We start from the raw sequence: 13,409 nt of genomic DNA, 5'->3' as shown, positions 1-13,409 counted from the left end.
ACCAACCCATCTACTAATCCCATACATCTTTGGAACGTGGGAGGAAACCAGGCCACACAGAGGGGAGAACTCCTTACAGTAAATCATTCCAAGATATTTAGATTATATACATTGATTTGAAATTGTCTTTTTGTGTGAATGTGATTATTGTGTTGAGTATTTTCCGTGACTCTTGTACTGGTGGACATGCTTCTGCATTCTAACTTTTAGGACAGACGAAGAGGTCCACGCTGTGTGTGTGTACGTACACACACACACACACACACACACACACACACACACACACACACACACACACACATATATATATACACACACGGCCTGTATTCCAGAGAGCACTGTTTCACCAAGTTATAAATCTACAGTCAGATGATAATAAACTGAGCTTGAACTGGGCAATATTTGGAGCCACACTTGTGTCAGATTCCCATCAGAAAGTTGGTATTAAGTTAAAGTTAAATGCTGCCATTGTCACAATTAATTGTGTCACCTGGTGTGGATTTGAATCTGCCACGGTCACTAAAGAGTTTGTACGTTCTCCCCATGTCTTCAAGGGCTTCCTCCTGGTGCTCCGGTTTCGTCCCGTGTTCCAAAGACACTGGATTAGTCACAGGTCTATATTTGTGTTGCATAGGCTTGTGAAATGGAAGGGGCAGTTACAGTGCTGTATCTAAATTAAAAGGCCAAAGGCCATTGATGGTTCAGGCCTGAGCCTTTCTTCAGGAGCACCGCAAATCAAGCCAGCGCCTATCTGTGGACCCAAAATTGTGTGTGGCAACTTTTTGCAAACTGCCTCGATAGCACACAAAACTAAGTTTTTCACTTTATCTCTACATATGACAATGAACTATTCCCTTCATTTCAATTCAGGTGTATTGAATTTGATCCCACGGTATTCTTCAAATTAGAGCCGTGGTGCACTCCCAGCGTCCTTCAACCAGCAAAACTAAACTACTGGTAAACGAGGTTGTTGAACAAGAACATCTGCAGACATTGGAGTGGAGTGAAATATACAGAAAGGCTGGAGAAAACTCAACAGGTCACACAGCATCCATGGGAAGTAAAGGGCAATCAAGATTCTGGGCCGAAGACCTTTGTCGGGAATAGAATTCCACATTCCCAGCGAAGGACTCAGGCCTGAAACGTCGACTGCTTTTGCTTTCCACAGATGCTGCATGACCGGCTGAGTTTCTCCAGCACCTTTGTGCACTGCCGGCAAACAAGAAGTCTGCAGATGCTGGGGAACTAGTGCAGTACGCAAAAGTACTGGAGGAACTCAGCCAGTCACGCAGCATCCGTGGAAAGCAATAGGCAGCTGATGTTTCGAGCCTGAGCCCTTAGTCAAGTATGCAAAAAATCAGACAGACACCTGACTAAGCTGGTAGTCTGATTTGTTGATCTGATTCACTTCTTGCTGCCCGTAATATCCTGTCTTGTACAACCTCCTTCTTCCACAATCAGTGCAATTCCAACAGAGGAACTTTTGGGACATCCTGACATTAAAAGGCACAAGTACAGCCTAGAGATGTTGTTGCAGAAAAGTAGCAGATGCCTGGGGATCATTCATGAAATCCCATCTGATTGGTCCCACGTTTCCTTCTTGTGTTTTCCTGTTGCTTTTGCTGCATTGTAAGTAATCCCTGCTCATGGGGGTTATTTTAACCGTTCTCTTTTTATTCACCCTCCCCCTCCCCCCCCCCCCCAAACTGATTGGCACTTAGGAGGCACAAGAGCTGGCTGGAATCTGGCACTAAACACGAACTGCTGGAGGAACTGAGTAGCTCAGGCAACAGCGATAAGTTGGCGACATTGTAGGTCGAGACTTTCCTTTGGGACTTAATGGTACTTAAGTCGTCAACCCTGATCCCTCCCATTTCTCCTGCATCAAAAGATTGTTGCTTTATCCTTTCAAATAATCTTCATTAAGTTTGTCCCCACATTTCTCCTCGTGTGCGCCTGACATCATTTATAAAAAGTGATATGCTTCTTTCAACAAGACGTTCTACATTAAAGGCATTCCAGTGTCTGTTGTACCTGTCCATACTTGCTTGTACAGGGTAATCCCTTCCCGGGATGTTCAATGAGATGTTAAGCACAGTGTTTTTGGAATATGAATTTGTGGATATTTCAAATGCATGTAGAGTTCACGCAACAGTAAAACTATTTCTTGATGCTCTCAACTTGCTTCTCAAAGGCCTTAGCTGTGGTAGAAAGTTGGATACAACAAAAAGGGTAATGTTAAAGCAATTGTGTTACGGATATTGGTGAATGGAGGCATCCAAAACTTGAAACCATAGGTTTAGAGTAAGGGATGTGGTTAGAGGGGGAATCTAAAGAAGAACATTTTTACCTCTAGGACGGTTTAAGTTTGGAATGTACTGGCTGAGTGAGTGGTGGAGGCAGGTACTCTCACAGCACTTATGATCTATTTAGACAAGTTATTGAGCAGACAAGGCATTGAGGACTTTGGGCCAGGCAGATGGGTTTAGCGCAGAGAAGTGCTTAGTGGTGGGGGATGGAGGGGGAAGGACCTGGTTTTGTACGAGTCTCTGTGACGCAAGAGCTCGTGTGAATGCCCATGAAGAGTGTGGTTATCTCATCCCTGCATTCAGAGCAGTGAAGACCCAACCAGAATCTTGCTGTCCCCTTTCTCAACTTGTGCCAACAATCTTCTCCATCTCCTTGACCAACTTCTTCCCATCACATTGCTCCTTTTTTTTTTAAACTCAGGATTCAAAGGTGAAGCAGAAGGAGCTGAGGTTTGCACTTACAGTACGTAGCACCTTTAACTCAATGTTTCCTAACTGATTTTTACACCAGCTAATTGGTATGTATAGTTTGCAAAACTTTGTGAGAAGGGGAAGCGGGAAGCTTGTTCAGAGTGTCACAGTGTTTCCGACAGCTCATGAGTCCAGATGCAGACATGTGCTAAACCCATCTGCCTGGCCCAAAGACCTCAATGCCTTGTCTGCTCAATAACTTGTCTAAATAGATCATAAATGCTGTGAGAGTACCTGCCTCCACCACTCACTCAGCCAGTGCATTCCAAACTTAAGACATCAGAAACATAACGGGTCAAATGCGCATCAGGATCACTGAAACAAGAATGAAGTAATGATCGCAGAGTACGAGACACCTTCCGGCTCCACAAACTCCCAATGTATGAAGGTATCTATTGTCCAATTAGAAGGGAGTGTGAGATTAGTTTCTCAGAGTGAAGCATGAGAATTGTAGCAGAGATACTGTCACCTTCTGAGGACTTTTTTGTTAGCTTACAGATTTTTCAATTTCTTGGCCAGAATAATGCAAGTCAGGTACGCTGCAGCGGTTCGTGCTGCTGTATCGTAGCCCCAGCAGCCCAGTACAATCCTAGCCTCTGGAAAGATCAGTGTGGAGTTTGCATGTTCCCCTTTGGCTGCATGGGTTTCCTCCCACAGCCCCAAAATGTACCAGAGGTTTAATTCCCACTGTAAATGACCTCTTAGTGTAGGTAGATGGCAAAATAAAATCAAAGAATTTAGTAGGGTGAGGGAGAAGAAGATGGAGAGAGCATAAGGGAATTAAACAAGAGACATGGACCAAAGATATTGAATGACCTTCTCCTATGTTGCAATAAATGAGTATGAAGATTTAACACTTGTTAAATGCACTTGAGATTTTCCAGTGTTTTGGGTGCTGTCACAATGCAAGCTGTTGTTGGCTGATGGAGTCCGTGAGCGTTCCTATGACTGCACCGCCATCTGCTGTGAATCAGTGGACTGGCAGCATACATTGTCCCAGGAAGGGACATTGAATGTCAGAGGCCAATTGTCAGAATGTTTAATTGATTTAAGAGGAAGAATTAATTGCATAGCCTGTGCAAAATTAAATAGAAACTATTCATGTCATTAGAGCAGTTTGCATCTGAAGGCATAAGTTTTATTAAATTATTAAGAATGGAAACTCGCAATTTATCAGCTTCCTTGTATATGTCGTTTTATTACTTTTCAATTAGCAATAATGGTCCTGTTATGATACATAAGAGTTGATATTGCAGGCTTCTGTTCATGCTCCTATATGTCCTCAAAGGACTTAAATGTGCCACCTATTGGAATTGGTAGAACCCTTTGGATCAAGAATGTGCAGAGAGATATACAAAATGATGAGGGGTATCGACAGAGTAAATACAAGCAGGATTTTTCCCACTGAGGTTGGGTGAAACAAGAACTGGAGGACGTGGGTTAAGGGTGAATGGTGAAATGTTTAGAGGGAACATCAGGGGAAACTTTTCACACAGAGTATGGAGTGAGCTGCCAGCTGAAGTGGTGAATGTGGGCTTGATTAGGATATTTAAAACAAATTTGGATAGGTTCGTGGATGGGGTCTCGGTGCAGATTATTGGGACTAGGCAGAATAATACTTCAGCACAGACTAGATGCGCTGAAAGACCTGTTTCTGTGCTATACTGTAGTGTTCTATGTGCACCAGTCCATACCTCCCTGAAAGTGCCAACACAAGGTGATAAGGATCATTAAGAAGATGCCTGCTTTCATTGGTCAGGACACAGTGTCAAAGTTGGGAAGTTTTGTTGTACGGTATAAAAAGTTTGGTTCGGCCACATTTGGATGCAGTGCACAGTTCTGGTTGCCACATGACAGAAGGATGTGGATACCTTGAACTGGTGCAGAAGAGGTTCACCAGGATGTTGCCTGGATTGGTGAGATCACAAATGCTGGAAGCCGGAGTGACAAGCTCAGCAGATTGAGCAAATGATTGTCAATGTTTCGGGCTGGGAGACCCCTTCGAGCTCTGGGGAACATCCAGCTGTGGTCATTGGTGGAAAGGGGCAAATAATTAGGCATTTCAATGCCACATCTTGACACCCCAATACATCACAGACCACGTCTTAGTCGATGAATCATCGCAAAGCTCCAATAATCAACCAACCTATTTCACCCATGTTCCATGCTCTGTCTGACATCATCAATACCCCAGAGTTACACAGCATTTTGAGTGATCACAGTTGTAACGCACAAAAAGTTGTCCATCGACACAGTAAGGTCGTACTTACAACTCTCAATAGCTCACTGTGTTGGAAGGATATTTTGCTTTTTTCCATATAATTTCCCCTTATATACCATTTGAGTGCAAAAATGTTTTTAGTTCATTCATTGAACAAATGTATCGACATGCAGTGAAAATGTTTGTTTTGCAAGCAGTCCAGCTAGAATATTAAAGTGCAGTACATGTCTTTCGGTCCTCGATGTGCCAACCTACTCAACAATCTAAACCTTCCCTACCTCACACCATGACCCACTATTTTTCCTGCATCCATGTGCTTGTCTAAGGCACCCACTACTCCCTGTGCAAAAAACTTATCCCTGCTGTCTCCCCTAAACTTTCCTCCTCTCACCTTGTCCTCTGGTGTTCTCCAGTCTTGACCTGAGATAAAGGTGCTAGCTGTCCACCCTATCTATGCCTCAATCTTGTAGACTTCTATCAAGTCCCCTCTCATCCTTCTCCAAAGAGAAAAAATCCCTTGCTCTGTTAACTTTGCTTCATATAGCATGTTGTCCAATCCAGATAACATCCTGGTAAACTCACCTCTGCACCCTCTCCACAGCTTCCACATCCTTCCTGTAATGAGATGGCCAGAACTGAACACAATATTCCAAGTGTGGTCTAACTGCAATAGAGCTGCAATATTACAACATGACTCTAGAACTCAATCCCCTGATTAATGAAAGCCAGCAAACCATAGGCCTTCTTAACCACCCTATCAACCTGTGCAGCGACCTTGAGAGAGATATGGATTTGACCTCAAGGCCCCCCTGTTCTTCCACACGGTTAAGAATCCTGCCATACATACATTCCAAACCTAATACAGCAAAAAACACAGAACAAAAGTTTCAGGGGGCAGCATCTCCCAATAATTCATCTCTCCCTTAATCACTTGACAGGCATGTTAGCCCAGGCTACTGTGCAGACATCTGTTGCATCTGCAACACAGTTACAAGCCTTTCCAGCCCATGAGCCCCTACCGCTAAATTACACCCATGTGACCAATTAACCCACTAACCCCCTAACATGGGAGGAAAACTTAGCCCCTGAAGGAAACCCTCGTGGACACAGGGAGAACACGCATCCCTTGCAGACAGTGATGGGTTTGAACCCAGGTCGGAGTTGCACTGACCATGCCGGCCTATGACATTAAAGTTATGAGACAACATTAAAGATAAAGATAGGAACAGACCTTTCGGCCATCATGTCTGCAGCAACCCTGCTGCCGATTCATAGAGTCATACAGCATGGAAACAGGCCCTTCAACCCATCTTTCCCACACATCTGCCTGTGTTTGGCCCATATCCTTCTAAACCCGTCCTATCCATGTATGTGTCCATTTTTTTTCTTTGGCATTGCAATAGTTTCTGCCTCAACCACATCCACCGGCAGATCATTCCACAAACTCACAACCGTGTATATAAACAGTTACTGCCTCAGGTCCCTGTTAAATCTCTCCCCCTCACCTTACAGGTCCCCCGGCTCTGGGCAAAAAAAATCTCTCAGCGCTCACCCGATCTATTCCTCATATGATTTTGTACCTGCCTGCACCTCATCCTTAGCCTTTATTTCCTCCCTTTTATGCATCTGTCTAACTGGCTCTTAAATTTCACACTCAGAACTGCTTCAACCCCCTCCCCAGACTGCCTGTTCCTGGCACCCACTCCTTTCATAGAAAACCGCTCTCAAACCTCATTTAAATTTGCCAATTAGTTCCTTTCCTGCTGTTATCAGACTCCCGAATGAACCTCGCCATGAGTAAACTTATTCTGCCTTTGGTCCTGTACCACAGGATCTCACTCTGTGACTCGGCACTTCCATGATTTGTCTTACTTGTAAAATACACGAGATATCCAGCTGGACTACTTGCAAAAACAATCTCTATCTTTGCATCCATGTACACATGACTTACACTTGAACTCAAGGTTGTTCCATGGTGACCATTTACCAGTCCTAGTCAGTGATATCTTACTCATGTACAGAGAGTTCTTTATTGGTGTTTGAAGATGAGCATTGTGGGAGAAGTGTGTGACAAAGAGAATAGCTTCACAAGGGCACAGGGCATAGAAGAAGAATGTTATCCTTAAAAAGAATATGTTAAAACCTGCAATTCTACAGTTAATGCATTAACAAATGTTAATAATCAGACCATGTTAGAGGTTTCCAACAAATCATGTGATGTTAGAATCCTCTTAAAATCCCATTGTTTTCCCAGATTCAGCAGCCATTTCAGCGTGGGTGAATGGTGCATTAGACAGAGCAGGAGGCACGTATGCTCTCGTGTACTGGGAAAGATTAATGGACCATCGCTCCTTTTAAATTCCAGGCCAAATTGCTTAATTGATCGTGTCAGTCTGAATTAGATTTATGAACTATGTGCACCTTGGAAGACACATTAGAATTTCATTGTTGCTTCAAATTTGACCTTTTCGTTTAATCGCAGTCAGTTCGAAATTAGAAATGCATGAATTAAAATCAACAGCCTATGGTTGTAAAGTGACAGAAAATCTGAAATGTGTAATACAAATTGCAGATGCATTGTCTACACCTCCTGCTCCCCAGAGTCATGCTAAAATATTCATTGCAGGCTTTATTTCCCATCTGATGGGCTTTGATTCCAGATTTATCTGATTGATTCGATTGACATTACCCAGGAGCAGTGGCAGGGCTTGGATTGACTATCTGAATGGTTTGGTGGAAGCAAAATCACCACATTTAATAAATTCTTGGATGAACATTTGGGAGTGTTGTAACCTCTAAGGAAGGAGGTGGGAGGGAAAAACTAGATGGATGTTTGGAATGAGACAACAGGAAGGACTGGAAAGAAAGGACAGCAGGAGGTTATTTTTTAAGCTGACATGGATACAGTGGGTCAAATGGACTCCAGCTGGCTTATGAATTATAATGATTTCAATTATTTGATTGGCCTTTGCATCAATAGGCAAGTTCTTCTGTTCTACACGTACGTGAAGGTAGGGCCACTTAAGGATAAAGGAGGCCTGGAGACAGAGGAGGTCCAAAATGAATGCTTTGCTTCAGTATTCACCAGAGAGAGAGAACTTTGGTCAAAATGAGGTAAGTATAGAGCAAGTTTATGTGCTGAAGCTGGTTGAGGTTAAGAAAGAGGAAGTGATGGATATTCCTAGGATTGATAAGACCCTAGAACCAGACAAGATATAGCCCATCTTGCTACAGAAAGGGAGGGAAGAGATTTCTGGGGCTTTGTCAATGAGCTTTATATTTTCCCTGGCCACAGGGGAGGTACTTGAGGATTGGAGAATGGCAAATGTGGTTCCCTTTGTTTAAAAGAATTCTGGGAATTATAGATCAGTGAGCCTTACCTCAGTAGTGGGTAAACTATCAGAGAGAATTTCTGGGAACAGGATTTCTGAGAATTTAGATAAGTATAATTTTCTCAGGGAATAGTCAGCATGGCTTTGTGAGGGTAGGTCATGCCTCGTGTGCCTAATAGAGTTTTTTTGAAGAAGTAACAAAAGAAATAGATGTGGTGTATGTGGATTTTAGTAAGGCATTTGATAAGGTACCCTGTAGCTGACTCATACAGAAAGACATGAGGCATAGTATCCAAGGAACATTGGCTGTGTGGATTCAAAATAAGCTTGCCTGCAGAAAGAAGAGGGTAGTAATAGATGGAACGTATTGTGCCTAGTGCCCAGTGACTAGTGGAGTTCCGCAAATATTTGTTCTGGGGCCCCTGCTCTTTGCGATTTGTATAAATGACCTGGACAAAGAAGTAGAAGGATGGGTCAGTAATTTGGAGGATGATGTGAAGGGTTGAGGTGTTGTGGACAGTGCAGAAGATTCTCATGGGTTACAACAGTGTATAGACAGGATGCAGGGTTGGGCCAAAAAGTGGCAGATGGAGTTCCATCCAGGCAAGTGTGAGATGATGTATTTTGAAAGGTCAAACCTGAAGGATGAGTACAGGGTTAATGGTCAGGTGCTTAATAGGGTGGAAGAACTGAATGACCTTGGGGTCCAAATCCATAGATCTGCCAAAGTTTCCACGCAGGGTGATTAAAAATGCTTCTGGTGTGCTGGCCTTCATTAGTCAGGGGATTGAGTTCAAGAGTCATGAGATAATGTTGCAGCTCTATAAAACTCTGGTTTGAACACACTTGAAATATTATGTCCAGTTCTAGTCACCTCATTACAGGAAGGATGTAGAAGCGATGGAGAGGATGCAGAGGAGATTTACAGGATGTTGAATGGATTGGAAATTGTGTCTTATGAGGCAAGGTTAGCAGAGCTGGGGCTTTTTTCTCTGAAGCAAAGAAGAATGAGAGGTGACTTCATAGAGGTTTACAAGATTATGAGAGCCATAGATAGGGTAGAAAGCCAGCACCTTTTTTCCTGGGGTGAAAGTACCAGAGGACATTTGTACAAGATGAGGGGAGAGTACACAGGGAGCAGTGAGGGCCTCAAATATGTTGCTAGGGTCATGGTGGAGGCCGTTACAAAATAGAGGGTTTTGGGTGTGAGGGAGGGAAGGAAGGTTTAGTTTGGGAGTAAATTTATATGGGTCAGCACGACATTGTGGGCCAAAGGACCTGCATTGTGTTATGTTCTATGCCATTCTCAGGCAGTCCCTCGGGATTGAGGATGACTTTCACTTGGGTTTTACAAGTTTTGAAGTAGTAAATGAGCCTCTTGGGAGAACCATTGATCCTTCCATGGATAGGAAAATTGGTGGTTGATCCTGATAAAATCCTGAAAAGATCTTCTTGAAAGAGAAAGTTGGAATCAGGGTATTCTATTCGGGTTGGTTGCCTGATACTAGTCATGTTCTTCACAGGTCAGTGTTGGGGCTGCTTCTTTTTACATTGTGTACAAATGGTTTGGATAATGGAATAGATAGCTTTGAGTCCTCATGCAGGATACCCTAAAAATTAACCTCCACGTTGAATTGACAGTGAAGAAAGCAATTTTGGAGTTCATGTCTAGAGGAATAGCATAGAAGACCAGGTATGTCATGTTGAGACTCTATAGAGTGCTGGTGAGACCTCACTTGGAGTACCGTGTACTGATATGGGTGCCTTATATGAGAAAAGAGGTGCTAGCATTGGAGAGGGTTCAGAGAAGATTTATTAGAATGATACCAGGAATGAAAGGGTTAGCACATGAGGAATTTGTCGGCTCTTGGACTGTACTCATTGGAGTGCAGAAAGATGAGGGGGGACTTCATAGTGAAATTTTGAATGCTGAAAGGCCTGGACAGATTAGATGTGACAAAGTTGTTTCCCAAGGAAGGTGGGGGGGGTGTCTAGGACAAGATGCCACAATTTCAGGATAAAAGGCTGTCAATTTAAAACAGAAATGTGGAGAAATTTCTTTGGCTAGAGGATTGTGAGTCTGTGGAACTTGTTGCCACAGGCAGCCATGGAAGTGATGTCATTGGGTTTATTTAAGTCAGAAATTGTCAAGTTTTTAATTAGTCAGGACATCAAAGGTTATGAGGAGTGGGGCTGAGTGATAAGGATCAGCTCATGATTAAATGGCAGAGCAGACCCGATGGGCCAATTGGCCTACTTCTGCTCATATCAAGAGTATTTCCCTCCACCAGCTGTCTCCATCTTTCCCTGACTCATCATTCTTTTCTTTATTTCTCACTTACAGTCATCAATCACCTCTGTATCTCAACTCCACTGTCACCCTTAATACCTATTTGCCATTGTTTACCTCATCCCTTCTTCCTTATATTGTCCTCCTTGTATTTCTCCTTTCCACAATCATTCTAGGTAAGGGTTTCAACTCAATACCCATCAACCCATTGATGCTAGTTGACTTACTCCAGGTGTTAAAGTACCTCAGGTGTTGGACCTGAGGTACTCCAATACAAGCATGAATAGAGCTGCAAAAACAAACTTTTAATTACTTTACAGTGTAAAAACTCCATTACAGTAAGAGACATAGCTTATGACAAAGAAGACCAGCCTCATGGCTGTCAAAAAATTAATTTATAATTTTTAACCTCTAATTTTTGGAATATTTGAATAGACTGCTTCATACAAGTACATGTTCCTTAAAATTCACTTGGGATTTTTATTAAATTATTTAAATTTATTTTTATATTTAGACATACATGGTGACAGGCCATTTCAGCCCACAAGTCGTACTGCCTAATTTACATCCAATTAACCACCTGGTATGTTTCGAATGGTGGGAGGAAACCAGAGCCCCCAGGGAAAATCCACAGAAATTAGGAGAATGTACAAACTCCTTACAGAGAGTGCAGGATTCAAAACCCTGTAAAGACACTGCACTAACCGTGCCCCCCAATTTCTCAATTAGTCTCAATTATCCTAAAAATGCAGCCCATCCCCTTTTCCCTTCCAGTCACCATTTTGAAACTCCGTTACCATTTTAAACTTATATTTTATATATTTTCTAAAATCTACTTTATCTACTTTTTGCTCTCAATCCCAGCATCTGGAGACTCTGGTGTCTCTACTTCTTTAAATATTCACTTCCCTCCATCTTTGCACCTTAAAACATTTTAATCTCCAAACTCTTCCAGTGACTTTACAATCCCTCCATGTGTATTAACCCCTGATATCTCAAACATCTCTGAGCTGCTTGCATGAAATGTCATTTTAAATCATTCCGATTTTCTCCAAATTAATCAGGTCAAGACAGCATTTCAGTCAATAATTCCTTTTGAGAAGGTAATAGTGGGGCCACCTCTTTGAATCATTGCACAAGTTCTGGTAAAGGTGCTCCTAAATATTTTGGTGGAGGAAGATGGTGGAGATAAGGGAGGGAGGAAGGAGGGAGATGCAGCATTTGGATCAATTATATATTTTCAATTCAAAATAGTTTGTAACTCTCTTGTTCCCATTCACCTTCTTTCGAGCCTCTTTACACTGTCAATTTTGGAGCTGCTATCAGAATAGTCCAGTTGAGGAACTTTGGTGCACTCACCAAAGGTTCCACACAGCGTGGGCCAAAAACGGATGAAGTGAATGTTAACATGATAGATGGATTCCATTCAAGAAAATTGTAAAAATGCAATGCTGGAGAAACTCAGCAGGTCACGCAGCATACTTTAAATAGCAAAGATAAAGATACATACATAACCAACGCTTTGGGCTTAAGCCCTTCAAGATAAAGGCACCTGAATTTTTTTTGGGGGGGGGGGATTGCAGGGGGAGAAGCACAGGCCCACAAAGAGGAAATAGGTGGATAAGGGAAGGAAACATGGGGAGGGTTGGATCTATCTGGGAATGGACTGGAGACCTGGAGAAAAGGAGAAACAGAAAATAGGTTCAGGAGAAGGCCATTTGGAGAAGGAACAGGGAGAGACTGTGGAGTGCTCTAGCAGAAACCAGAGAAGTCGATGTTAATGCCATCTGGTTGGAGAGTGCCAGAATGGAATATTAGGTATTGCTTCTCCAATTCACCGGTGACCCTGGTTTGGCAGTGCATGAAACCCTGGACAGAGTTGTCAGTATGGGAGTGGGGCACAGAATTGAAGTGGTTGACCACTGGGAGTTCCCTGTCTTTGATGCAGACAGAGCGAAGGTGCTCAGTGAAGCGATCTCCCAATCTGCATCCAGTCTCACCGATGTATAGAAGGCCACAACAGGGGCAATGGATAACTCCTGCAGATTCCCAAGAGAAGTGTTACTTGAAGCCCTGAATGGTGGGGAGGGAGGAGTGTGGACACGAGTGTCACATTTCCTGTGGTCGCAGGGAAAGGTGACAAGAAATTAATTTGTTTTGGATGCTGTTAACTCTCTTACTGATATTGCAGTTGTACTGATCCAGGTAGCCTCAGCTCTACTAAAGCACCAGAGTTGCTTTTTCAGGTGGTGGAAAGAAGTCTTAATTGAGGAACCAGTGCAGATTAAGAAGTGTAGTCACCAGATAATGGCATTCATCAAAATCACTCTACCACCAATCCAGCGGCATTTTGAAATATGAACCTTCTTTTGCTCAAGTGATAACTTGGTTTGGTGATCAAGTATTTGTCAAGGTTTGGGATCCTCCACATGCAGAGGTCTGTGCCCAAGATGGCAACACCTGTATCTGGCAGTGGCCACAAGGTGTGGAAGACTTTAGGGGAGCAGTGGACCCAAAACAGGGAAACTATCCATCCCACCCATGTTGAGAAGGAGAAGATTACCCTACAGGGAAGGTGACCACAGCAGTGGACCAGTGAGAGGCCCAGCAGCTGAGGGACTCGCGCAGGTTGTGGACCAACACGCGACTGAAGAATCCACACACGCTGCAGGCTGCTGGAGACTGGCTCGTGGGAACCAGGTAGTCGATAGTGTGCTGAGGACAAGGGATCCTGAACAGTCTCGGGTGCTTGGATTGGATCTGGAACTCGGGTTGCCAATGAATCA

This window comes from Narcine bancroftii, chromosome 10 (genome assembly GCF_036971445.1).
Source record: "Narcine bancroftii isolate sNarBan1 chromosome 10, sNarBan1.hap1, whole genome shotgun sequence".
In the NCBI taxonomy this organism is placed as follows: domain Eukaryota; kingdom Metazoa; phylum Chordata; class Chondrichthyes; order Torpediniformes; family Narcinidae; genus Narcine; species Narcine bancroftii.
The sequence above is the reverse complement of the archived record's forward strand: the minus strand, read 5'-3'. Positions refer to the sequence as shown.